The sequence below is a fragment of the Lipotes vexillifer genome, unplaced genomic scaffold, assembly GCF_000442215.2.
Source record: "Lipotes vexillifer unplaced genomic scaffold, Lipotes_vexillifer_v1.1 scaffold543, whole genome shotgun sequence".
Taxonomy (NCBI): Eukaryota; Metazoa; Chordata; class Mammalia; order Artiodactyla; family Lipotidae; genus Lipotes; species Lipotes vexillifer.
This window is the reverse complement of record NW_006799055.1, coordinates 1,223,172-1,249,787: the sequence shown is the minus strand read 5'-3', so window position 1 is coordinate 1,249,787 and position 26,616 is coordinate 1,223,172. Positions and strand designations below refer to the sequence as shown.

Below are 26,616 nucleotides of genomic sequence, written 5' to 3'. Positions count from 1 at the left end.
TTTTAGAAACCCCACTGGAATTAGGGATTGCATCATGGCACAGTGCCAGTCTCAAATTTGCAAATGCATAACTCTTAATTTTTCGATATGTGTGTGTGTGTTGACAGTCTGAAGGTTTTGAAATAGAGGAGTGACGATTTGTCATCACTTTTAGGAGTGAAATTCTCAGTGACATGTTTCTGTTTTAGATGGAGCGTGAATGATAAAAAATCTCATGTGGTATGTATCTTTCCAAGGAAGGAGTTAAGATTCTGATTTCTTAAAAAAAATTAACCTCAAGGTGACCTGAGGCATGTCCCCATGGCAGCCACTTTTTCAAAAGGAGAGCTGACAGGTGTGGACGGAATAATTCCAGGTGTGCTTAGGGCATTTCTTCTCACCTGTGCTTCAAAGCATACTAGCTAGGGACTCCCTGAACAGCCGAGATAAGAGCTGTTATGTGCCAGAGAAAATAACTCCTAGTTTAAAGATTTCATAGTAAAAGAAATATTTACTCTATTCAGAACTGTTTTCTGTTTCTAAAATGCAATATGTTAGAATTGATCTGTAATTATTTGCCACCTAACTATATATAAAATTTGTCCTTCACCAGTAAATCACAGAAAAACTTCGCCCATATTTGAATTGATGTCTTAGTGCCATTAACCATCATGCTTATGCCTGTTACCAGATTTAAGGTCAAGAAAACTCCTGTTCCTGTTCTTTAGCAAAGAAATGATGCTTTGATGACATTAAGTAAAATACGAAGCTCTTGCAAGAGCTGAAGGTTCTTAGACAAATCCTAGGAGCAAGTGTTGCCAGTTTAGCTCATGGAAACAGCCAACATGATATCAGAGTTGGTTCCTTTTTTTGTTCCTTGTCTTTCTTTAGACACTATTTAGGGTTCATTTTCGGAATATTACTATAAAAAGGGATTGCACCACAGTAAGTAGATGCCTCAAAATCTGAAACATGATTACAATGAGGAGCTATTTGCAAATGTGCGACTCATGATTTTAGATATTCACGTGCCTATAAACAGTCTGACAGCGTCCATGTGACTGTGAATGCTGTATGGGGGACACTTTTAAGTGATTCATTATGAACCTACTAGTGTTTTGTGGGCTACCTTGGCTTAGCTGCGACTTTTCTGTGCTGTTTTCCGGTTCCTGATGGGCAAGTGATACTGACTGTAGAGGGGGGCCTGGGAGCTCCCTGAGTGCGGGTCTCAGCTGTTCCATTTGGAGTCTACCCTCCACCCCGGGCTCAGGCTCTGCACCATTCATTCAACCCCGCTGGGCAAGGGCTTCCCAAGGCGAGTGCCCTGCTGTATTTTCTGACCTTTTCCACGAGGCTTTGGCAAATGGGGCCGACACAGGGAAAGGAATCGTCTGTAGGTCCTTAGAACCTGAGGGTATTTTAGCATCCTGTCCACCTCTGCATTTTATAGCTGAGCAAACTGAGATCAGAATGGCCTGCTCCCATCCTGGGATGGTATTCCTCCTCCTCTGTTTAGTTCTCAAAGCTGCCATGTATGGTAAAGATACACCCATGATGTGAAGTCATTTCTATTAGTGAAGCAAATCTGAGAGTTGAGTTGCCCTGAGAGGCCCCTCAGGCCCAACCCACCTGTCCCTGCCCCACCTCTTCCCGGGTGTGTACTTGCTTCGGGCGATGGGGAACCTTCCATCATGTGAAGAAGCCAGCTGTTTGGTGAGCAGCTCGCATGGTGAGGCCGTGCTCCTTGTGGGTTCAGGCTGCCTCCCTGTAATTTCTTGCTAGCAGCTCAGTTTCTCTGGATTAACACGCAACCTTTATCCTCACTGTGCTGCAGGAGATCACCCTCCCTTCACTCCTGTACAGGTTCAACACATAGAGGTTATGAGGTTGGCCCATTTCGAACCTCAAATAAAATTTCAAATGACATTAGGTCGTGACCCACAGCTTTTTTAAGATTGAAAGTGAACACGAAAAAAGTAATTCTCTACCTTAAAACTTAAATTTAAGCTTAAAATCACAGTATTTGGGCAGGTCTGACCCAATATGTAGCTCATCATTTTAAAAATTCTCCAACATGCTTCAGGCAATAGAAATTTGGAGAAAAACAATTACAGTGTAATTTAGTGTTGGTAACAAACTGTAGCCCAAAGTATACCTAGTTGTCAAATTTACCAGCAGTTAGGCTTATAGACTTGATTTTTCTGGTGGGTAAGGAGGTATAATTTAAAGTTAAAACCTTTGGGGGTGTGTGTGTGGGAAGGGAAGTAGGAAGACTTAGGGTTTCATGAATTAATCATTAGCGAAAATAGATCATATCGCACAAGGATAGAATAATTTATGTGGAGGATCATCTCTCATTGTGGACTCTGAATAACACCTAACCTATTGGTGCTCAAGAAACAGAAAATATCTATCAGAAAATAACATGAAGCCTTTGCAGCTGTCCTTTCCAGTTTCTCCTCCTCTTTTTCTCTCTGCAAATATTCTCATGTTTTCTTTGTGCGGTGAACTGAGACCAGAAATCACGAGACAAAGAATTTGAAAGGAGAAATAAAAAAGAAATCTGAAGGATTTTCTGTTGTTTCTTGTTCTGGGGCAGGAAAGTAGTAGAATGTTTAGAGATATAGGGATAGAGCTGGATGTGGACAGAGACTGACATCGGTATAAATAGTCATGATGCATGGATATATGTGCCGACAGCCTTCTAAATGAGTTGGGGTGGAGGCTTCGTTTCTGATTAGGGTGATCAGGGAGTTTCTCAGAGGGGGTTGTGAGCTGGGCAGTATTTAGGGAGGTAGAGGTGGGCTCTACCTAGGAGATCCTTTGGGAGGAGCTGTTGGTACATCCAGAAAACCTCCGGAAGCTAAGGGGTTGCCATTTCTGATGCAGCCTGCTGGTTCATCATGGTGGGGTCTGTCTCCTTGGTGCTGAGGTCCAGTGTTTGAGCTCCCCAGGGTCTGTCCTCAGAATGCATCTATCCCAATGCTGCCATCTTCCCCTTGGCCCTCTTGTCCACAGTTTCAGCTCTTAGCACTTCGGACGCGGTACCAAATCCATATCTCCAGCCCCAACTTCTCTCCAGAACTTCTCATCTACATTTCAAATGACCTGTCAGATATCTCCAGCTGGGTGACTCAAGTCACCTCAAACTAAATGTTTCCCCCAAAATGAATCTTCCGTTATCTTTTCCAAACTGACGCCGCCTCTCAGAGTTGCTCTATGATGTAATGACATCTATGATCTCCTGTCTACTGAGGCTGGAAATTTTAAAATCAGCCATTACCACTCACCGTTTTTTTTTTTTTTCTTTTTTGCCTTCCTTTGTATTCAGTGATCAAATCTGATCAGTTCTTTCTTACATTTACTCTATCCTCTTTCTTTTCTCCTCCGCATCTTTGTTTAAATCTATTTCACCTGAACTATTCCCAGTACATCCTCACTCTCTAATCCACAGGCACATGGTCCTATAGACAATTTTCTTTTGAGCCTGTTGTGAATGCTCCATGTGTCCCTGTACTCACTTCCACTGCTTTCCAGAAGTTACAGGCCCTCCGTGACTTGCTTAGCCCCCTTCTCACCTTTCCCTCACCCAGTCCCCCGACATACACCCTCAACCAGACAACGAGAGCTGTTCACATTTTTCTCTGAGGGCTTTGTGCTTTCCTGCCTTTGGGTCTTGGTTTAAACTATTCATTTCTAGAATGCTCTCCCCTCCCACAGATCTCTCTGTGGATTCCGTCATGTTCAGTGCGATTCAAATACCATTTCCTCTAAGAAGGCTTCCTTCATCTGTGAACCTGAAGTGGTCCTTTCTCCTAGGAACTCCCACTGCCCCTTGCTTGTATCACTTTTGTGGCTTATCACATACCATCTTAGTATAGTTATTTGTTTTTATGTCCTGTCTCCCCTGTGGATTGTCAGCTCTTTGAGGATACAGGATATGTCTCTTAATAATTTTAGTATACCTCACACTACCTAGCATGGGCTTTCCAGTAGTAGAATTTCAAGAGAAATTCTCTCCCAGTGGAAAGATTTTCTCTTATGTGAGGGTATGGAACAAGAGAGACCTTTTCTTTTTTTTGTGGTACGCGGGCCTCTCACTGTTGTGGCCTCTCCCGTTGCGGAGCACAGGTTCCGGACGCGCAGGCCCGGCGGCCATGGCTCACGGGCCCAGCTGCTCCTTGGCATGTGGGATCTTCCCGGACCGGGGCACAAACCCGTGTCCCCTGCATCGGCAGGCGGACTCTCAACCACTGTGCCACCAGGGAAGCCCAAGAGAGACTTTTGAGAGAGGAACTTGGGCAACTTTCAGAAGTATTTTGTACCAGGGACACATTTTCAGTCTATTAGGACTTTCACAGGTCTTGATAGTTGAAGTTCCATCACTGTGGTTCTCACACTTTTCTAAATTATCTCAATTATCTCTAAAATGCTGCTTCCGTTGACTGTGGTGTACCCATAGATAATTTATGCAACTCAAAGCATGGAAAAGTTAATAGGTTATTTGTAGTATAATTATATTCAGAGCTAAATCGTTATGTGGACTGACCTACTAGTCTCACAGATGTCTAAGATCTTATATATCTCCTTGCATGTAATTAGCCATTTTAAAAGAATTAGGCTAAAACCCAACTGTTGAGGCTTTTCATGAGAGAATTTCAAAGTTTCCAATTAGTTTCCAATTAGACATCTCAATTTAGAGAGACTGGATATTCTCCTTAAATTCTAGAGCTTTAGTTCTTATTTTCATACTTAAATAGGTAGGTGGCCTTTTAATTATTGAATAAAATTTGGGTTCTGGAGATAATGATCTGAAGTGGAAATCACTAACCATTTTGGAAGTTAGTCAGTGAAAGTAAAGGTTAATATGAAAGCTTTTTGCATGTTCATTTCAGCGTTTATGCTTATGAACACTATAGAATTCTTCTACGTACATGACATGTTTGATTTTCTGTAACTGACATGCATTCTAAATAAGATAAGAGGGCTTCCCTGGGGGTGCAGTGGTTAGGAATCCACCTGCCAATGCAGGAGACACGGGTTCCGGCCCTGGTCCAGGAGGATCCCACATGCCGGGGAGCAGCTAAGCCCGTGTGCCACAACTCCTGAAGCCCGCGTGCCTAGAGCCTGTGCTCCGCAACAAGAGAAGCCACTGCAATGAGAAGCCCACGCATGTCAGCGAAGAATAGCCCCCGCTCGCCACAACTAGAGAAAGCCCGCGCGCAGCAACGAAGACCCAACGCAGCCAAAAATAAATAAATAAAAATAAATAAATGAGAGTCGACAAGCAGCATTATTCATAACTCCTACCGAAACAGCCATCAACCTGTCTCACGTTCCATTGGCGAAGAGGGAGTCATTTTTTATTCATGGAAAAAGGAGCTGAACGGGACCTGTGAGGTTAAATTTCAGAGAAGCTATTGCCTATTTGAGATTGAGCCTTATTGATGTCCTTGTACATTCCTTTTCAAAACACTTGGGCACCGATCACGTCTACCCAGAGATGAGATTAGAGCGTAAATGTGTTTTGTTTTGTTTCAAAGAAAACTGACCATTAAACGGTTGAAAGTAAGATAAACTGAAATTAGGATGATAATAGTTTTATATGTAGTAAATGTAATGTCTAATTGAACTGCCTCATCTGGGGGGCTTGTGTTGTCTTGTGAAGATCGGGTTGTCTACTTGCCCTTCCCCAGTCCTGCAGTCTTGCAGCATCTGTTACGGGGCGAGCATGGAACTCAGTGCTGGGGCCAGGACACCCTGTGTAGTTAGTGTCTGGTGGGGAGGTGAGGTATCCAAGTGCATCCTGCAGGGAGCTGTGAGGGGGCTGTGGCTGGAGACGGCACAGCGTTGGAGAGGGGTTAGGGGAGGAGGAACCCGAAGGACGGAGCACCTGCCCGTCCTGACTCCACGCCCCTCAAGTCCCCTTGGGCTGTCTCAGCCCTGCTGCGTTATATCTTCAGATCTAATTATTCCACTCTGCTTCTAGGTAATGACAGATGTTCTGGATTTGCTGTAAAATAATCCAGCAAAGAAAAGAACAAAACAAAACTGGAGGGGGGGCAGTATAGATGAGGAAAGTTAGACAAAAGTTTGATAATCCTTGAAGCTGGATGATAGAACTCTGAGGGTTCATTGCACTATTTACTCCCCGGTTTGGGGGGTTTTTTTGTATGTTTGAAAATTTCCATTTTCATTTAACCTTCCATGGAAGAAGTTTAAAATCCCATCTTCTCTCTGTATTGGTTTTCCTTTCTTAAGAGTCAGTATATTCTTGTCCTGCCCCTAGGTTCTCCAGAACCATTTTTTTTTTTTTTTTTTTTTTTTTTTTTTACATTCCAAGCATGGCACAGGGAGATCAGCACCGAACCTAGAGGGGTGGGATAGGGAGGGTGGGAGAGAGATGCAAGAGGGAGGAGATATGGGGATATATATATATGTATAGCTGATTGACTTTGTTGTAAAGCAGAAACTAACACGCCACTGTAAAGCAATTACACGCCAATAAAGATGTTAAAAAATATAAATAAATAAACTAAAGTGACATCCTTAAAAAAAAAAAAAGAGTCAGTATAGCATAGTGGTGAAGAATGTGGTCTCTGGAAGTGCACTGCTGGGTTTGCATTCTGCCTCTGCCGCTAGCTAGTTCTGTGACTTTGGGCAAATCACTTACTCTTTCTGTGCCTCTACTTTCTTATTGTAAAATAATAATAATATTACTACTAATAAATAATGTCAAAAGCCACTGTAGGATTGACGAGAACATTAAATGGAATTAATGTATGCAAACAGGGCCTTGCCCAATAATAATAATAATGTTCCAGTGGCTGTTTCCATCCATTTCCCACATGCAGAAAGTTCTCTGTTGGGAGGGATTTAAAAGCTCAGATGGAAAAATTCCTTGGTGGATTAACCATGTCTGGTGCGGGTTGAGGAAACTGGTGTTGATAACGTCTAGGTCAGGGAGTCGGCGTTCACTCCATTTCACAGTTGTTATCATCAACTCTCTCATGTACGGTGAATGGCTTTCTGAGCGTTAAACTAAAACATGCATCATTCATGAGACCGTAAGGTGGCAGTTCTAGAAGTCCATCTCTTGATTTTCACGGGCGTCTCTTACTTTTGGGCTATAAGCTTGTGGTTGTTTGGATATTTATAAAACATAGGCAGGGAAAGTCATGTTTTTAGCTCTTTATCTAAAAGGGCTCTGCCATGCCCTTAGCATGTTATCATTTAAGAGAATACATTCAGCTGGGCTCCCTTTACATGAAATGTATTTATGCAAGGTGACTAATACATAGCACATTAATCTAAGCTGATGGCTTTTAAAACCTCTGCTCAAAATAGAAACGGAGAGTTGGATCTGATTTTTATTTCTGTGCCTCTAATGTCTGCAGGAAAAAAACGGGAACAGTTGATTTTGCAGTGTGAAAAGGGCTTCACACAGCTTCTCATTTTGCTAGAGTCTAATTTCCATTGTACTAGGGTTTTACTCTGTCGGATATCTCAACCCGATTTGGGTGGGTGGGGAAAAGAGAATAGTGAGAACAAAACCCAAAATAAGCTCCTGATTTTCTCTGGAAATGAGGAAGTCAAACACATGCCACTGGTGGATTTAAATACCTATTTCCCTGGTATCTGTAATTAGGTAAAGTATTCTTTGTAAGGAAAAAAACAGAATCATTTTCACTGAATCTAGCTGTTAATTTTCCCAGTGATTCCCACACATTCAGTTCCTTCTTTTTTTCCTTTCTTTGCTTCCTTCATACACTCACATCAGAATGAGTTCTTCTGGGTGTTATTCGGTGTTGTTGCCTGTAAGTGAAAATATTTTCTTTATTGCTTAAGTAACACCTAGTTATCCATTTTGAATCAGATATGTGAGCAAAGCTGTTAGAAATCGCACAGCCCTTCAAAAGGTTAATAGTGCCGTATTCTTGCATGTTTTAGCACATTCAAGGTATTTTATGAAGAAAGGGTACTTTAAACTATGAACTAAGATAAGAAATATGCCACACTTGCATGCATAATATGTAATAAAATCAGCATTTATGGTAATAGAATAATCTTGGGAAAGTCAGTTAACCTCAGTGGACTCAGATTTTTATTATAAAAGTGGAAGGTATCGAATTAAATGAATTGACCACTTTTGGCTCTCAGAGCTGGGACCTTGTGGCTGAATTCTATAAATGTGTGGAATCATTTATGGTTCTTAAGTGGTGAATAATCAGAATCGTATTTGAGAAACATTAATATGGTAATGTAAGTTAATTAGTTTGGAGAAGAGAGACAGAGAGTGAGAGGTCTTAGTTCTGCCAAAATTAGGGATTCTTCCCGTCTTGGCCTGACCTTATTTTGTTATTCTACTCCTGTCTTATGAGATGGACATTTCAGGATACTAACAGACAGAGAACAGCTCAAAAGTTTTACTGCCCTGATTTTTTCCTATAAAATACAGAGCTATGAGGTTCTTAGAAGTCACCTTGCTCCGGCCCTTTGCCTAATGCTGGGCATCTTGGATTATTGGTCCAGCATCAGAACAGAGACAGGGAGGTGCATGACTTCCAGACTCATATTGACTACTCCCGGGAACTTGACCAACAATACATGCTTTCTTGTATTGATGTAATACGCACAGTCTGTCATCTGGGAAGGTTCATGGAGATCCTTGCAGGGTCTTCCTTAAGGCAGCAGATGGGGCAGCACAGATCAATAATTCCTTTTGCTTTTGATGAGAAAGAAAATCAATTAATGGTGATGTCAGAGGGTTCTTTGGCTCCCATAACAGGCAGCAACTGGGAGGCGAGGGTTGGTGGGAGCCTGAAGTAGGTGTCGGCAGTGGGCATGGAAAGAGAGGACCAGATGGAAAAGTGTCAGAACCGAGAGGGCAAGAGCGCCTGAGAGGGTGGGGTGACAGGAAGGGTGAAGGGGCCATTCACAGAACTGGGGGTGCAGGAGGAGGAGTGGGTGTGTGGGGCTCTGGTCTGTTGAGTCCCAGGAAAGCATTCATATGAATGCATCCGGCAGCTTTACGGAAACGCTGGACTGCAACGAAGGAGAGCAGCCATGGAAAATAGGTGGAGCCATGGCTGGCATCACTGGGGGAGTGCACGTAGGATGACGGGAGGAGGGGTGAGGACAGATTCTGCAGGGCGTGTCCATCTAGGTGGGGAGCAGGGCGGACACAACTAGAGAAGGCGTGGCCAGTGAGGGGGGGGGGGCGGGGAACCTCCGGAAAGCCCAGGGAGGAGAGAGATTCGTGGAGAGAAGGTGGGTGGTCAGCGCCATCTGTGCTGTGGAGGCGGACTTTCCATACTGAGAAGGATGGGTCTGCTGACTTAACGATTAGGAGGTCACTGGTCACTTTGAATTTAGTTTGAACAAAATGCATGAAGGCAGAAATCAGGTTACAAGAGGGTAAGGAAGGTGAAGGTAGAGAACATAGATTAATGTTAAGAATTTGGTGGAGGAAAGGGAAAGGGAAAGGGTGGTAGCTTAGCAGAGGAGCAGGGAATGTTTTGTGTTTGTGTTTGGTTCGCCTTTTTTCTTTTTAGCATGCGTAAGAATGCTTCTGATCCGAGAGGAGGTATCCAGTAGTGAAGGAGAGATGAAGACGAAGATAAGATGAAAGCAAGTGCGGGTAATAGATGGAGCCGTTCCTGGAGTGCGTAGGAGGAGTGATGTTAGATACCAGTGGAAAGGGTACCAAGAAGGAAGGGATGAAGGGTGAATGTAGAGTATACGCTGGAGAGAAGGAAAAGAGGTTCAGAGAGCTCACATTAGGAGCCTCATTTGTCCTGGGTAATTAAAAACGTCGGGCTTTTGCAAAGAGCACACAGGATGGAGTTGGGATTTCATAGAGTAGAAAGGCACGTCATGGTTACCTGGAGCAAAACAATGAATCATAAGAGGTGACGGAGAACTGGAGGGCCGCATGAAGGCCAGCTTGAGGTTGGAGAACATGACTTTATATGGGAGACAGTCGACCCCATTTTAGGACTGTCCCCGGTGATGTGAGGGTCCCACTCTCTCCGCTCTTGTCCCTGTCGTACTGTAAGTTAGAGTAATTCAAATCTCAGAGTGAATAATGTTTCTCGGGAGCTTTGAATCGGCTATTTAAATACAGCTCCATCGAAGCAGAGGTGCTGGTTGAAGGGGGAGGAGAGAGCCCCGAGTCCTCTCTACCTTTTCCCCTTGCCTGTTCTATCCCACTGTACCAACCCCTAAGAAATCCGTGGAGCACAATTGGAAATCACTGGTGTTTGTGGCAAGTATGTCTAGTTGGCTCAGGAATTGGAGACAGAATTCACTACTGTGGACAAAATGGTAAAATTCTCATCTAAAATATAAAGTCCTAATTACCATTGCCAAGAAAGGCATTTCCTACTTGCTGGTTTGTAAAAGGGTCCCGTGTGTCTCTAGAGCATCACTGTCTAGTAGAATGTTCTGGGATGATGATGTGCTTCGTATCTGTGCTCCTGGAAGAGTAACCACTGGTCACATGGGGCTACTGAGCCACTGAGACGGGGCTAGTGTAACTGAGGAACTAACTTCTAAATTTTATTTAATTTTGATGACTTTAAATCTGAGTAGCCGTATGTGGCCAGGGGCTACCCTATTGGATAACACAATTCCAGATTTATTATCGGTTTGGAATTTCAGAAAGATGTAATAATACTCACCATAGTATCTGTAAGGTGCATAGTGATGGGTATTTTTTCCTCTGCGTGAAGACATCCCACATGAATCCTTGAAGACTAAAGCTTTGGACTCCTGGGTTGGTGACATCGAACTAATGAAGATCCCATATTGATCCCTTTAATGTCTTGTTACAGGGGTTAGGGCTGGGGAGACTTTTCTAAAGCCGTAGATGCTACCTCTCTCCCTCACTGGTTGCTTTATAAGTTCATACCACTGATCATAAGCCTAGGTCATAGAAGCTGGAATAAATCATCCAGAGTGATGGCACTCAGAGCCATTTTCTTCATATATAAGAAAAGCAGAGTACATGTAATTGAACGTTTTGTTTAAGATACCTTCATGGGGTGTAAATATAACAACTTAAGCCCATTCTGTCTAGGCAGAGTTGGACAGTATCCAAACTAGAAGGAAAAAGTGCGGGGGAGGAGAGAGAAATGCATGAAATCAAAGGAAAGCTGGAGGGGGAGGGCGAGGAAGGAAAGTGAGGGGAATGAGGTGCAGGTGGTGACGTATCTATGGTGGGAAGTAACCAAGAAGAGAATAAGGAGCCATGAGGGCTCCATCAGCCTCTTCCTGGTTTTCTTTTTTTTTGTTTTCTTTTGTCTTTTTGCGGTACGCGGGCCTCTCACTGCTCTGGCCTCTCCCGTTGCGGAGCACAGGCTCCGGACGCGCAGGCCCAGCCGCCATGGCTCACGGGCCCAGCCGCTCCGCGGCACGTGGGATCTTCCTGGATCGGGGCACGAACCCGCGTCCCCTGCGTCGGCAGGCAGACTCTCAACCACTGCGCCACCAGGGAAGCCCTGATTTTCTTGAAGACTCCTTCCCGTGTTCAGCCACTCTCCTGCCCGGCCCTCCCCCAGGTGGAGGACTAGTAAGAGCTGAAGCCAAAGCCCAAGGTCAAGGCAGATCTTTGGGTCTCTTGAGATGCAGAAATTTGTATTTTCAAGTAAGGGCGATGCCAGACTACTGGTGAAATACTAGTTCAGCCAGTTAGAAAAAGTTCTTAAATGGGTGCGTAGAGATAAAAAGAAAACTTCATTTCTGTGAAACGCAAGGCTTACCCTGTGAATTTGTTATGCAAAGAGTAGACCTATTAAATCACTTTAGGCACCTTGCTTGCATGGTACGTTCTTGAACAAGAGCAGCCTGAATTGAAGATAAGACTAGATGTGGGAGAAACATACGATATAAGTGAAGTGAAATGTAGATTTTTATCTGCTAGCAGGTTCCACCAGCTGAAGTGAAATATTATAGACCTTGTGATTAAGTATGTCTAGCTCCCATTAATGCCGTAAGTGCTATTAATATGTGTCTCTTCAGGGACTTCCCTGGTGGTCTGGCGGTTAACCCTCCGTGCTCTCAATGCAGCGGGCACGGGTTCGATCCCTGGTCAGGGAACTAAGATCCCCCATGCTGCATGGCACGGCCCAAAAACATGTGTCTCTTTAACCAAGAGACACGAAAAATTCTGTCTGGTGAGTGTGATAACTCTTGGAGGCTAAACTACCATATTTTGTTGAATGTTCCTGCACAATTGAATGTGTGCAGATTGTATATGTGACCAATTGGGTTCATTTGGTTCTTTCCGTAGACAGAATTGCCAACTGGGGTTTGAATAGCGTTGAGCTGTGTATGCACTTGGGAATTTGCCACTGACATCTGAAAGTTCCTTCCAGGCCATGTTACGGAAGAATGACTTGGACCAGGCTGTGTGTCAACCAGCCACATGCTCAGGGTCACCAGTAACCAGAGTCACTAAAGACTAGGTGTTCTGCTTTGTTTTCCTTTCAATTTAGTTGGTCTTGCCAAAAGTCACACACCGAAAAGAAGACTGATTTAAATGTTGGAAAAATTGTTTGTATAAATAAAGATAATGGATCTTTTGTACCATTGTATCTAATATGTCTTTCATAATTATATATGAAAATGTATTCTCTTGGTTCCCTTTAAATGATCAAGGTAGTATCAATAGAACATAAGGGGAGAGCAGGGCTGGGTAGCCAGCAATGCAGGGCCCTCCTCTCTGCTCTGTCACTACCTAGCTGTGTGGCCTCAGGTAATCTGCTTTACTCGGTGGGGCCTCGGCTTCTTCATGGGTAAAATGAAGCATTCGGACTTGGTGATATGTGACACTCCTTCCAAATGATTCTATACAAAAATCTCATAATGTCAAGTTCAGTGACAAAATGTGTGTGTTTATTCCACTCAGTGGTTGTGAGGCCATAGCAGAGTATAATATTCAGCAGATCAACCAGGCATGTATCACAGGGTGGTCTTTACTGTTTTAACGTGTAGATATCTGTGAATCACGCGAACAACTGAGAGCACACTCAGGCGTAGGTAAGCGTGAGCCCACCTCCCGCAAGCCCACCCCCACACCTGGCTGGCTAACCCCAGTGTCGCTACGTGGGGGGCTGCATGGGGTTCAGTTCAGAGATCTGCTTGTCAAGCAGGTCAGGGCTTCGTGAAGACGATAGGGGCACGTGAGAATAATTAAACCCACGTCACAGGGTTAGATGCACTTACCATGTATTATTTTTACCCTAAATATATGCAGTCAGTTTAGATTGCAAGTGGTAGGTTCTGATCTAAAGGTCTAGTTCTCCCTCCCTAAGGAACTGGTCAGAGCCTTCTCCCAGGACAGCTAAGATGCTGCGGTGTCACTTTCATATAACAGGCCTTAGTCTATGGTTCCATTTTTGTGCTAATTGCAAGTTGACCCCAGGGGAAGAGTTTTGTCACAGTCTTCGTAAGGAGGGTTAATTCTTCCCATAAGTTCTGGAAAATTCCCTCACTCCGTTTTCTTTTCCACATGAGAGCCCTTCTTCACTGTGCCCATGATGTTTCCTCTAATTTGAGTGCTTTGTTCTTTTTTTTTTTTTTTTAATTCTTATCAGAGTATAGTTGGTTTACAATGTTGTATTAGTTTCAGGTGCACAGCAAAGTGAATCAGCTATGCATATACATATGTGTAGATTCTGAGTATCGAGTAGAGTTTCCTGTGCTATGCAGTAGGTCCTTATTAGTTATCTATTTTATATATAGTAGCGTGTATACATCAATCCCAGTCTCCCAATTTATCCCTCCCCCCTTCCACCCTGGTAACCATAAGTTAGTTTGCTACATCTTTGTGGAGGGCTTTGTCCTTTTTCTGTGCATTGGGGTTCCTGAGGACAAAGAGTGAGAGACTTCACAATCCTTGTTCTTAGGTAACTTCTTAACATGGGTCGTGGATTTCTCCAGCAGAAATGTGGATGCTGTACCCACAGATTTTGCATCTCCCTGCCTGCTGCCCTGGGAGGGACTTGGGTTGAGCACACGCTGCCCTGGTCTGAGCAGGCAAGGGCCGTCATTGTTGCCACTGGTGTGGCAGCGGAGGGCCACCTGCAGCTCTTAGAGCCACCGGAGGGTTGCCCTGCTCTCTTCCACTTCTGCTGGTCCCTCTGCCACACCCTCTCATCAGCCTTTAGGGTTGGCTCCTAAATTGTGACAGCAGCAACACAGGGATCCTCACTCCATTCCTGTACGTGTGACGTGTGTGTGTGTGTGTTTTGGACGTATGTGTGTATGCATACGACCTTACTACAACTTTGCCAAAAGTCACAATGAAGTCTCCCCACCTCCACCTCTTGCCCTTGCCACAAATAAATGTGATGGGAAACGGCCACCCCAGAATCTCCTACCATGGCCCCTGTCACAGAAATCCAAGGCTCGAATCTTTTCCCTAGCACTCTTTGTTAGAAACTGTGTGTGGCAGGGAGATGACAAGCAGACAGCCTCAGCTGTTAACTGCCAACACCCATTTACTCTGACCCCTTTGAATAGAAAATGAAAAATGCCAACACGTCTCGGGTGACGTTAGCCCCGAGGTTTGCCTCTAAAGTCGGTGCCTACACAGGAGACTTCTGTTGCCACCAGTGAGGTTTGCTAATGAAAGCAAATGAGCCTGGATGGGCCTGTCACAGTGGTTTCACTGAACAGATACGCTAATTAAGCCGGAGGTCAAGGAGCAGGTGTTGTTTCAAGCAGGTGTTATTAGTTTGTGTCCAACAGTGGCCCTGAAAGCACACAAGAAACAGTCCAGTTCTTCCTAGTTTTTATTTCAGTTGAGGAATATATGTGCTCACTGGCTGGTGACTGATTACTTGTCCAGGAAATGTCAGTTCCCTCCGGCTCGTCCTTTCTATGCCTTGGGCATCTTCGTGCTTGCACCAGCTTCCTTCTTCCTGTATCCTTAGCTGTCTGTTGCTGCCAGAAGCCTTGCTTTACCATCACAGAAGCCTACAGTGTCCACACTGGCACCTCAGGTATCATCCAAGTGATCATGACCATTCTACAAAAAAGGAGGGGATGTAAGGAAAGTCGAGGTGACTTATCACCACCGCAGGGTGAGTTAGTGATGAAACCGGGGCTGGAGCATCAGTCCGACGCCTCATCCCATCATGCACGCCAGGGTGAGAGGCACTGAGTGTCGCTCCAGGGTTTATTGGAGAAATGGATGCTTGTTCCACGTGTAGCTCGATTCCATCACTGAGCTCCTACGATGCAAATTGGCAGCAACTGGAATCTAGCAGTTTCCCGTGACGTTCCCTTTGCTGAGGATCTGCAGGAAGCCTAGTCCAGCTGCCTGCAGTACACGGGAGCCTGTTAGCCGTGGGTCGGTACTGGTTGCAGTTCTGTGTGAGCGATCCCCAGGGACAGGGAGGGTGGAGGTGCGAGTGTTGTGTGCTGAGCACAGAGACTGGCAGGACCCTGTGCTCCTTCCCAGACTCCAAGAGAGGCGGAGGGGGCAGTGAAGGGTAGCTGGGAGTTCAGAGGACACGGATCTACATGCTGCCCTGGGCTGTCACCTTGGACAAGTCACACATATCTGTGGGCCTCCGGTGTCCTCCCTTTCAAGTGAGGGGTGGGACCATGGTTTCTGACACGCCTTCTATGGATCCTTTGTCTTTGGTCCCAAGACTCCTGAGCAGAAGGTTCTCAGGGCGTCCAGGGCCCCGAGGGCACAAGTTTGTTCCTTCTTACATTTTCATTCAGAAACTGTAAGGAAAGACCCCTTCCGTTTCCCATATATTTTTCCTTTGTTACGATTGAAGGACATACAAGTTATGCTGTCTCTATATATTGCTAAGAGAGTTGACCTTACAGGTTCTCACCAGAAGAAAAAAAATCTCTAGGAGTTTGGGATTAACATGCTATTACACACACTATTCTATATATACACACTATTCTATATATAAAATAGATAAACAACAGGGACCTACTGAATAGCACGGGGAGTATACTCAATACCTTGTGATAACCTATAATGGAATAGGAATAGGAATCTGAAAAAGTGTGTGTGTGTGTGTGTGTGTGTGTGTGTGTGTGTGTGTATACATATATATATATATTCAGTTACTATCCATGGATAAAGCAGACAGAGCTGAGCATTTGACCGGGGTTCAAATCCCACCTCCATCTCTTGGCTATGTGATCTTAAGTGACTTTCTTAACTCTGTAAGCCTCAGATAAGTAGAAGGCAAGGCTTGAGACCTGTTTGTTTCCCCAGCTCTCAGTTGAGATGGTGATAAGGAAAGTTCCTGGTAAAAGGACTAGAAAAGGGCATTCGTGTGCTTGGCACTGGGGATGCAGTGGGAGTGGGGGGGAGGGATAAATTCGGAATAGGGGATTAACAGATAACCACGACTATATATAAAACAGATAAAAAAAAAAAGGACCTACTATAGAGCACAGGGAACTATAGTTAATATCTTGTAATAACCTATAATGGAAAAGAAATCTGCAAAAGAATATACATATATAGTAACTGAATCACTTTGCTGTACACCAGAAACTAATACAACATTGTAAACCAACTACACTTCAATAAAAAAATTAAAGTAACAAAACAAAACTCTATGAGACTTTTGATGGATCTTAACTACATTTATTGTGATGATCATTTCACAGTGTATACATATATCAAATTATTATGCTGTACACCTAAAACTTGTACAATGTTATATGTCAATTATATCTCAATGAAAAAACAAAGATAAATGCCTAGATTTCTTTCTACATTAACGTTAATAATTAGAATTATTGGAGACTTTTAAATGTGTTTGCTCACTTATATTTTCTAAGCATGGGGAGCGAAGTGAGAAGAAAAGAAAAAGAAAGAAGAAAAAAGAAGATGGAAATATATCACATTTTTAAGAGAAGAGAAGAATAAAAAGAAGGGGAAAAAATGGCTATAATGGTCCCATTGTCATCACAGACCAGAGAAGGAGTTTAAATTTCAGTAGGAAGTGACTGGGGAGTTCACCACCTAAGGATGGCCTGGTGCCCCTGGGGTCTGGTGTGCATTACAGTCCCCTCCGCGACTGAATTCAGTTACTTCTGGCAATGAGATCAATGTGGGGCAGCAATAATCTCTACAACATTCTGATGAAAATTAAAAGATGAAAGGAGGCTGTGTAAAATAATTAATATAGCAAGAAAAAGCAGAACCTGCTTGTCTTTGGAAAAGACTTTGATAAAAGCCTCTTTTATAAGTTATGTCAGGTTATGGGACAGACAATACATGGAACAAAACGCCGGATCACTTCCCTAACCGTGTGAGAACGTCTGAAATTTCCCATCTGTCTCTCTTTCTCGAGGGAGTGTTATTTCAGTGATGATAAAATTCCCCATAATTCCTTATTACTTCTCAAGAGGTAACCATATAGATGTTTTATGAGACAGCTATAACGAATAACTCTCACTCATCCCTAAGAAAACGGTGTCAGTATAAGTTGGATAGATGTTGTCAGGCGTGTTTCTCCGATCATGCTCATATTCAAAAAACTCCAGAAATACCTTAAAAATTTTTATTGAAATATTGTTGATTTACAATGTTGTGTTAGTTTCAGGTGTACAGCAAAGTGATTCAGTTTTACATATATATATATATATATAGATAGATAGATAGATAGATAGATAGATAGATAGGTATTCTTTTTTTTACATTCTCTTCCATTATGGGTTATTACAGGATACTGAGTAAAGTGCCCTGTGCTATACAGTAGGTCCTTGTTGGTGATCTATATTATATATAGTAGTGAAAAAACTCCAGAGATATTCATTAAGAGCCCATTGCTTTTGTCCTGTGCTGGGCGCTGGAGGAGCAAGGGAGAAATATGTGCTAAAGATGAGGGTCTGGGCATTAAGGAGCTTATATTTCTGTTATTCTTTTTTTTAAAAAAGACTTCTCTCTAGAAAACTAATTTTATATAAGGAATTATATATATATATATATTGATTTTGGACAGGCAATACCATATAGATAAATATGGGGAATTTTTTAAAGAACTACGGTAATAAAGTGAAGTTATGTACAAGGTGTATTTAGGCTAAGGCAGGGGTGTGGAAAGAGCCCAGAAATTCATGGAGAAGATCATACATAGTTCAAGGCCCCACTCACCGTTTCACTTCTCCAAACCTCATTCCCCACTGTATTGTGAGAATGAGAGCGTGTATTTGAGGCTCGCAATAGGCTAAAGGCTATAGAATGTAGTATGAATAGGACTGCTTATTATGTAACCCATTGTGGAGCAGAAATTTGTGCTCTACTGTTGCCCCTGGGTTGAGCCCCTGCCCCTGAGTGTGGGACAGTCATCCTAGGTGAGCAGATGAGGCTCATTGGAGGGAGAGGGAGGGGCTGAGATGCAGTAGGTCTTGAAGGACAGAAGGCTTTGTGTTGGTGGAAGTGAGCGGGGGCACATTTCCCCAGAAGGAGTGATGAGTAAGGGGACTGTTAGATCAGCCCTCACCCCTGTGGGTCCTGTCACTGCCTGGGCTACCTTTCCTTCTCTACCAGCCACACTCACTTTTTGCTGATGACTAAAAAGGAGAATATGTTTTCCTGCCATTTCATGCAAGGCATAGCTATTCCCCACCCGTATTCACAGCTCCTTTGGGAGGATCTAGGTTACTTTTCTTTCCCTCCTCAGTGGCATCTGTTAATAGAGACAAAAAGACGTGTTTTTGCAGTGTCGTCTAGAGTGGCTTCTCGTATTTGCACTCATGTTAATCTCCGTCTAGCTGAGGAAGGGACGTGGGTAGATGGGTAAAGAATCAGGCTGAAAACAAGAGCTGTTTAATTACTTGTAGAGGCTCTTACGGGAGTTGAACTTTACATCCGCCCAATGATCAGAAAGAGAGAAAAGAAACTAAGCAATGTGACTTTAAACAAATTCCTGTCTCCACTCATATCACTGTTTCTTTCCTTCAGTCCCCTTAAGCTCTGTCAGAGGGACATACCATATAGCAAAGGAGTAAAAGAATGTAGCTTTTGTGGCCAGTACCTGATTGTCCTCCAGCTAGACCGTCAGCTTTTCCATTGCTGGGTCTGCAGTGTTCCCAGTGCCTAGTTCTGTGCCTGCTCTATTTTAGGTGCTAAGTAAAGGTTTAAAAATTGGAAATAACTTTAAAACTGGTAAAGATAAAAATTACTATAATTTCTAACATACGTATTTCCTTTTCTTTATCCTTGGTCTTTGGATGGCTCATTTTTTTAAAGCCTATCATTTTATATTGATATTCTCTTATCAGTTCTTGGAACATTTTATTCAAGCTTACAATCACTATTCATTGATTTAGCTTCTCTAATAAGTATCTCTTTAGCTTCCTTTCACCATACTTAGATTTAATGATTATGTTTCTTATTAACAACATTCACTGATGGTTACTATTAAAAATAATATAAAATAAGTGTTGGTGGGGATGTGTAGAAACTGGAGTCCCTGTGCATTGCTATTAGGAATGTAAAATGGTGCAGTCATTATGGAAAACGGTATGGCTGTTCCGCAAAAAAAATTAGAAAGAGAATTACCACATGATTCAGCAGTCCATTTCTGGGTGTATACCCCACAGAATTGAAAGCATGGTCTTGAAGAGATATTTGTATACTCATGTTCGTAGCACCATTCATTATTCACAATAGTCAAAAGGTGGAAGCAACCCAAATGTCCACTGACGGATGAATGGATAAGCAAAGTGTGGTATATACATATAATTGAATATTAATCAGCCTTCAAAAGGAATTCTGGCGTATGCTACAACATGGGAAAACCTTGAGGACATTATGCTAAATGAAATACGCCAGACAAGACAGGGCAAATATTGTATGATTCCATATATATGACTACCTAGAATACTGAAAAATCAGAGTCAGAATAGAATGTTGTTTGCCAGGGACTGGGGGAGGGCGAGTGGAGGGTTAGTGTTTAATGGGTGTAGAGCTTCATTTTTGCAAGACGAGAAAAGTTGTGGAGATGAATGGTGGTGATGGTTGCACCAGCTTAAAGTACTGATGCCGCAGAACTGTAGACGTGAAGCATATTAAGATGGTGAGTTTTCTGTTATATATATTTGACCCCAATTTAAAAATAAATTTAAAAGAATCTCGTGAGAGCCAGTGATACAGTAGCCACGAAGGAAATAGAAAACTGGATCAAGTGGGCCAGGATGTCATTTTGATGTCATTTTGATGACATCAGGAAAGCTTGTAGGTCCAGTGGGGCATCTGGTGTTACATCCAATTGTGGGAGCGTCTTACGTTTAAATATCCTGTATCATCGTGAGGTCTGGGTGTGGTAGGCACCACATTCAGCTTCCTGAGCAGCTTCATCGGTTTAAAAATGAGTAGCTGCTCCAGTAGTTTGCAGTTCAACCCGAGAGACACTTGGGGTCGCCGAGCAACATATGACTGCCGTCAACAGGAGCACATCTAACATTAATTTTATAATCGCTTAAAATGATAGCAGAAATGTTCAGTCTAAATGTTTTCATTTCTGCCTACTCCAACGAAAAATATAAACACCTGCATTGTCACACGCCATGCCGTTTCCACAAGGACAGCGTTTCATGCGTCAGCTCCCGCGTTTTGCCTTTTTTTGTCAAAGTGTCTTCCAGGAGACCAAGGGACACCAGTGGGTATCTGGTGCCGGATTCACACGGTGAGGGCTGAGCTTTGTACGTCCGAGATGTTCTGAAGTCACTAAACAAAGTAACGCCTCACAGTGGCAAACGTTTTCTTTAATGATGATTTTTTTTTTTCCCAATCCAGAGGACTTCCTTTGGTTAAGCTTAGGGAAAAAAATAAAGAAAAAGATAGAAGTTAAATTACTCATTGTACTTCCTGCACAGAGCATCACAGCAGACCTTAACAAGAAAGCTTTTTGTTTGAAGCATTCTCGTTCTAATGCCTGAGATCCACAAAAATGGAGTCAGTAGGAAATGTTCAAGATTGAAGTGATTCAACTGGATTGGCCAAAGGTTACATATGGAAGAAAGGGGATTCTTTTTCCTTCTAAAGCCAGAGCTGTGTGTTCTACTTGGACTGCAGCCTTCACCGTATTTGACTGACTGTGTCTGGGGCAGACCAAGGAGGAATATGGTTAAGCACGTGAATTGTTCTGACACTCCGTTGCTTTCTCCAAATGCCCCCAATTAGGTGGGTGGGGAGTCCTGTCACCTGGACTTGTTGTTTGCCTAAACTCTCCTCTTTCCCGGGAGCTCGCGTGGCTGAGGCATCCGGTACCCGCTCATCTCAGCTCCTTGCCTCTGTGACTCCAGTGAACCTCAGTTCCACGCCGACAACCCGTCTGCTCCATCATTCCCACCCTTTCCCTTCCTGCCCTGTTTCCTACTGTGGCTGCTCCAAACCTCCCCGGTTCTCTGGAGTTCCTGCTTATCCACCTGCCTCTCCATGCTCACCTTGAGCTCTTTCTTTCCTATTTCTGTCCAAAGCTAAAGTAACTTTTCCATGTGTGCCCTTGACCGCAGCTCATCTCACAACCTGCAGACCCCTTCTCTGGTGAGAAGGCCTGGGTTGGGATCCTGCCTGTGTGCCTAGGAGCAGTGGGGCCTTGGGAAGCTAGCTGGCCTTGCTGTGCACCAGCTTCTCATCAGCAAACTGTGCTTAGCGGGCCCTGTGTCACAGGGTACCTATGAGGATTAGGAGGTGATGCATGGGAAGCACCGTGATGCCTGGCTTCAGCATCTTCACTTCTCTGCCACGGATGCTGGCTCTGGGGCCTCCACCTGGGCTCCCGGGAGCCCATTCCTGTGCCCACCAGCTTCCTGCCTGCCTGCTCCCCACGGTGGTCCGGCTTCTCCCACAGCCCTTCTTTCCAGGCTTTCAGTCTTTATTAACGTTTCCTCCAGGAGACTTACTTGATTCCCCGTCTCCCCGCCCCACTCCAGGCCCAAGTGTGAGTGAGGCTCTCGCCGGACCTCCGCTCCGTGACAGTCAGTTTTATGTGTCAGCGTGGCTGGGCTACAGCCCATTTTCCGTCAGACACCAATCCTGGCATTGCTGTAGGGGCGTTTGGTAGACGTGGTCAACATCTGTAATCAGTCCACTCTAAGTAAAGGAGATTGATTATCCCCTGTAATCTGGGTGGGCCTCATCTAATCATTGCAAAGGTCTTAAGTACAAAACTGAGGCTTCCCTGAATAAGACAAAATTCTGCCCCAAGACTGCAACATTGGCTCCTGCCTGGGAGATTCTTCCCCACAGGCTTGCGGTATGGATTTTGGACTCACCAGCCCCCATCATTGTGTAAGGCAGTGTCTTAAAGTAACTCTGTATGTGTGTGTGTATGTGTGTGTGTGTGTGGGTGTGTGTGTGTATGAAAATATATTTATTCCCACACTCACACATACATACGCGTGTTCATATTCTGCTGGCTCTGTTTCCCTGGAGAAGCCGCCTGGCTCAGCATTCCCTGCACGCACACTGCATCACACCCCGTTTGCTTTCTGAATCTCCTCTGCTCTGGCAGCTGCGTGCAGGCAGGACCCACGTTTCTCCATGTGCCAATCCCACAACTCAGTTTGTCCTGAATGAATGAATACTGGGGAAGTCCGTCAGAACGTGTCATGCCATATCCTTGAGCGTAAGAAAAACAGTTATGTAGAGAAGAATAACTCTCCTAATTGGCAGGTGATTTCCCGTCACCCCTGTAGACGGAGTCCACACAGATTGCTGTCTCCCTTACCCCCTGGCTCAGCCATTAAGGGGCTTGGCTGTTGTCCTCACCTTCTACGTCACCCACTGGCCTCAGAGATAGGATCAGTCATTTATTTGGGTCGTGATTGATTTATTCTTTTCACTTCTGTGACCCACTTTGGGATTTAGCTCTTTCATTTTCCTACGCATGCAGCATTTAGATGAAAATAGTTCATAAACAGCTGTTCGGGGCTGGGTGACTTTTTTCCCCACTTCACCCTTCATTAGTATTTTTCTCTTTCTATAATCACATTCTTTGAAAGTTCTGGCAAGAGGTTTGTTCTGAAACGCAGGCTGAGGCTGGTTGAAGATGCTGGTGTAGATACGTGATGCGTTATTTACTCCGAAGTCCAGATTTCTCTCTAACGTTATTGTGCAACATTTTTATTTTCAGTTTGGAAGCTGTCCTGCACTGATCCCTGTTTCCACTCTTTCTTCGTGCTACTCATCTGCCCAACACAAACCCAATCCCTGCTTTTCTTCCATATACTGCTGAGAGGGTCACCAGTCCTCAGAAATCATCTCTGGACGCCGCCGGCGTTGATGAGGACCCTATTTCTGAGCGGGCGCTGTGGGTCTATGATGCAGTTAGGCTGGCTGGCTCTCTTTCCACGTGACATAATGTATTTTGTCAAAGTTGGAACACGCTGAAACTACGAACTCAGGCAGTTCCTTGGTTGGTTTGGATTCAGAGACACTTGAAGGAACTAAAAATAGCTTTACAGGGAGAGAAGTATATTGGGCATTTCCCCTTTTGGAAGGACTTCTATTCACTCTGTCTCCTGATTCTTGGGAAACAGTGTCTCTGGTTCCAGTCCCAGGGGAGCCACAGTGTAATCAGACAGTGGAGGTCAGTGTCCTGTGCCCTCCAAGGATCCTGTTCAGTCTTTGTGCCTCCCCAGCCCTAGGAAAGAAGGGCTCAGCACCAAAAAGGGGGGTGGGGACTGAACCACAGGGATTTGTCAGAGCTTTGGAGGGATAGCCTCGATCCAGACTGAGAGAGCAGGAGGTGGGGTTGAGGCTACAGGGATGAGGGCAAAGAGAGGCTCAGGATGGGAAGGTGGTCTGCATTTTGAACTTAGGTCATTGACTGGGACGTTCAGCAAGGTTGTCCCCACTAGAAGATGAGCTTTGTGCACTAATTGCTCCATGCAGGTTGACAAGGATAGATACGTGGTTGCCGCACAAATTCCGTAAGAGAGTCGGGATATTAAGCCGAGTTTCCCCATCCTGGCAGCAGCTCAGGCTGGCTTTAGTCTTACAGAAAGAATGTGAACTTAGAGCTGGACAGTGTGGGTGTGAACCCCAACCATGTCACTCAAGTTGTGAAATCACCTGTGCTTTAGTTTCCCCATATGGTAAAATGGGATTAATAATTCCATCCTTCCTGCTGCATAGTGTGGCTTTAAAGATGGCCACTGCAAGGAAAGAAAATTACAGGCCAATATTGCTGATGAACCTAGATGCAAAAATTCTCAACAAAATACTAGCAAGTGGAATTCAAGAGCATGTTAAAATGATCATACACCATTATTAAGTGGGATCCATCACTGGGATGCAAGGATGGTTCAACGTGCCCATATCAGTAAGTGTGATACATCACATTAACTGAATGAAGGATAAAAATCATATGTTGATTTCAATAGATGCAGAAAAAGCACTTCACAAAAATTCAACATCCATTTGTGATAAAAATCTCATCAAATTAGGTATAGAAGTAATGTGCCTAAACATAATAAAGGCCATATACGAAAAGCCCACAGCTAACATCACAATGACGAAAAGTTAAAAGCCTTTCCTCTACGATCAGGAACAAGACAAGGATGCTCAAAATTGCCATTTCTATTCAAGAGAGTACTGGAAGTCCTAACTATAGTAAAAGAAAAAGAAATAAAAAGGATCCAAATCAGAATGGAAGAAGTAAAATTGTCTCTTGTTTGCAGATGATATTATATTAAATATAGAAAACCCTAAAGGCTCCACCATAAAAGAATTAGAACTAATGAATGAATTCAGTAAAAATGCAGGATGCGAAAATCAACATACAAAAATAAGTTGTGTTTCTGTACACTAACAATGAACTATCTGAAAGAGACATTAAGAAAGCAGTCCCATTTACAAAAAATAATAAAAAAGCTTTTTATTAAATTTAACCAATTTATTTAACCAATAAGTTAAACCAAGGAGGTGTACACTATACACTGTTCTTTCAGTGTATAAAACCTGTATGCTAAAAACTATAAGACAGTGGTGAGAGAAATTGAAGAAGACACAAATAAATGGAAAACTATTCCATTCTCATGGGTCGGAAGAATTAATATTGTGAAAATGTCCTTAGTACCCAAAGCAGTCCTCAGATTCAGTGCAATCCCTATCAAAATTCAATGGCATTTTGGGCTTCCCTGGTGGAGCAGTGGTTGAGAGTCCTCCTGCCAATGCAGGGGACACAGGTTCGTGCCCCGGTCCGGGAAGATCCCACATGCCGCGGAGCGGCTGGACCCGAGAGCCGTGGCCGCTGAGACCGCGCGTCCGGAGCCTGTGCTCCACAACGGGAGAGGCCACAACAATGAGAGGCCCGCGTACCGCAAAAAAAACAAAAAAACAAAAAAAAACAAAAACAAAAACAAAAATTCAATGGCATTTTTGTCAGAAATAGAAAAACACTGCGGGGGGCAGGGGTGGTGGCGGTGGGATGAATTGGGAGACTGGGCTTGACACATATACACTAGTGTGTATAAAATAGATAACTAATAAGAACCTGCTGTATAAAAAAATTAATAAAATTGAAAAAAAAGAATAAAACTAACCTAAAATTTGTGTGGAACCACAGAAGATTCTGATTAGCTAAAACAATATGGAGAAAGAAGAACAGAACTGGAGGCATTATGCTTCTTGATTTCAAGCTATATTACAAAGATATAGTAATCAAAACAGTATGCTAATGGCATAAGAACAGACACTCATGCATATGTGGTCAATTAATTTATGACAAAGAAACCAAGAATACACAGTGGGGAAAGAAGAGTCACTTCAGTAAATGGTGTTGGGAAAATTGGACAGCCACATGCAAAAGAATGGAACTGGACAGTATCTTACACCATACCCCAAAATGAACTCAAACTGTATTAAAGACTTAAATTCAAGAACTGAAGCTATAAAAGTTCGAGAAGAAAACACAGGGGCGTCCTGTCTTTGGCACTGGTCTCAGCAATGATTTTTTTGGATTTGACACCAACAGCACAGGCAACAAAAGAAAAATAAGTGAGACGGCACACATCAAACCAAAAAGCTTCTGCACAGCAAAGGAAACCATCAAGAAAATGAAAAAGCAGCTTATGGAATGGGAGAAAATATTTGCAAACTACATATCTGATGGGAGATTAATATCAAAAATATACATGAACTCATACAACTCAATAACAAAAACCCAAATAACCCAATTAAAAATGAGCAAAGGAGCTGAATAGACATGTTTTTCTAAAGACGTACAAATGACCAACAGGCACATGAAAATACTCAACATCACTAATCAGGGAAATGCAAATCAAGATCACGAGGTATCACCTCACACCTGTTAGGATATCTTTTATCGAGAAAGCAAGAAATAACAAAAGCGTGTGGGTAAAGGGAACCGTTGTGTACTGTCGGTGGGAATGTGAACTGGGGCAGCCACTAAGAAAAAAGTATGGCGGTTCCTCAAGAAATGAAAAATAGAACTATCATGTAATCCAGCAATTCTGCTTCTGGGTATATATCCAAAGGAAATGAAAACAGAATATCACAGAAATGTTGCACTCTCACGTTCATTGCAGCATCATTTACAATAGGTGAGATACGGAAACAACCTACGTGTCCATCAACAGATGAAGAGTTGAAGAAAATGTGAGAAAAAAAAATAT

General features: G+C 43.5%; 1 protein-coding gene across 1 annotated transcript in view; it reads left to right on the top strand.

Moving 5' to 3' along the window:
- The window catches only part of MTUS2 (microtubule associated scaffold protein 2), a 344,092-nt gene that overhangs the window by 39,641 nt on the left and 277,835 nt on the right, over positions 1–26,616 (top strand). The gene's annotated exons all lie outside the window — the stretch shown is intronic.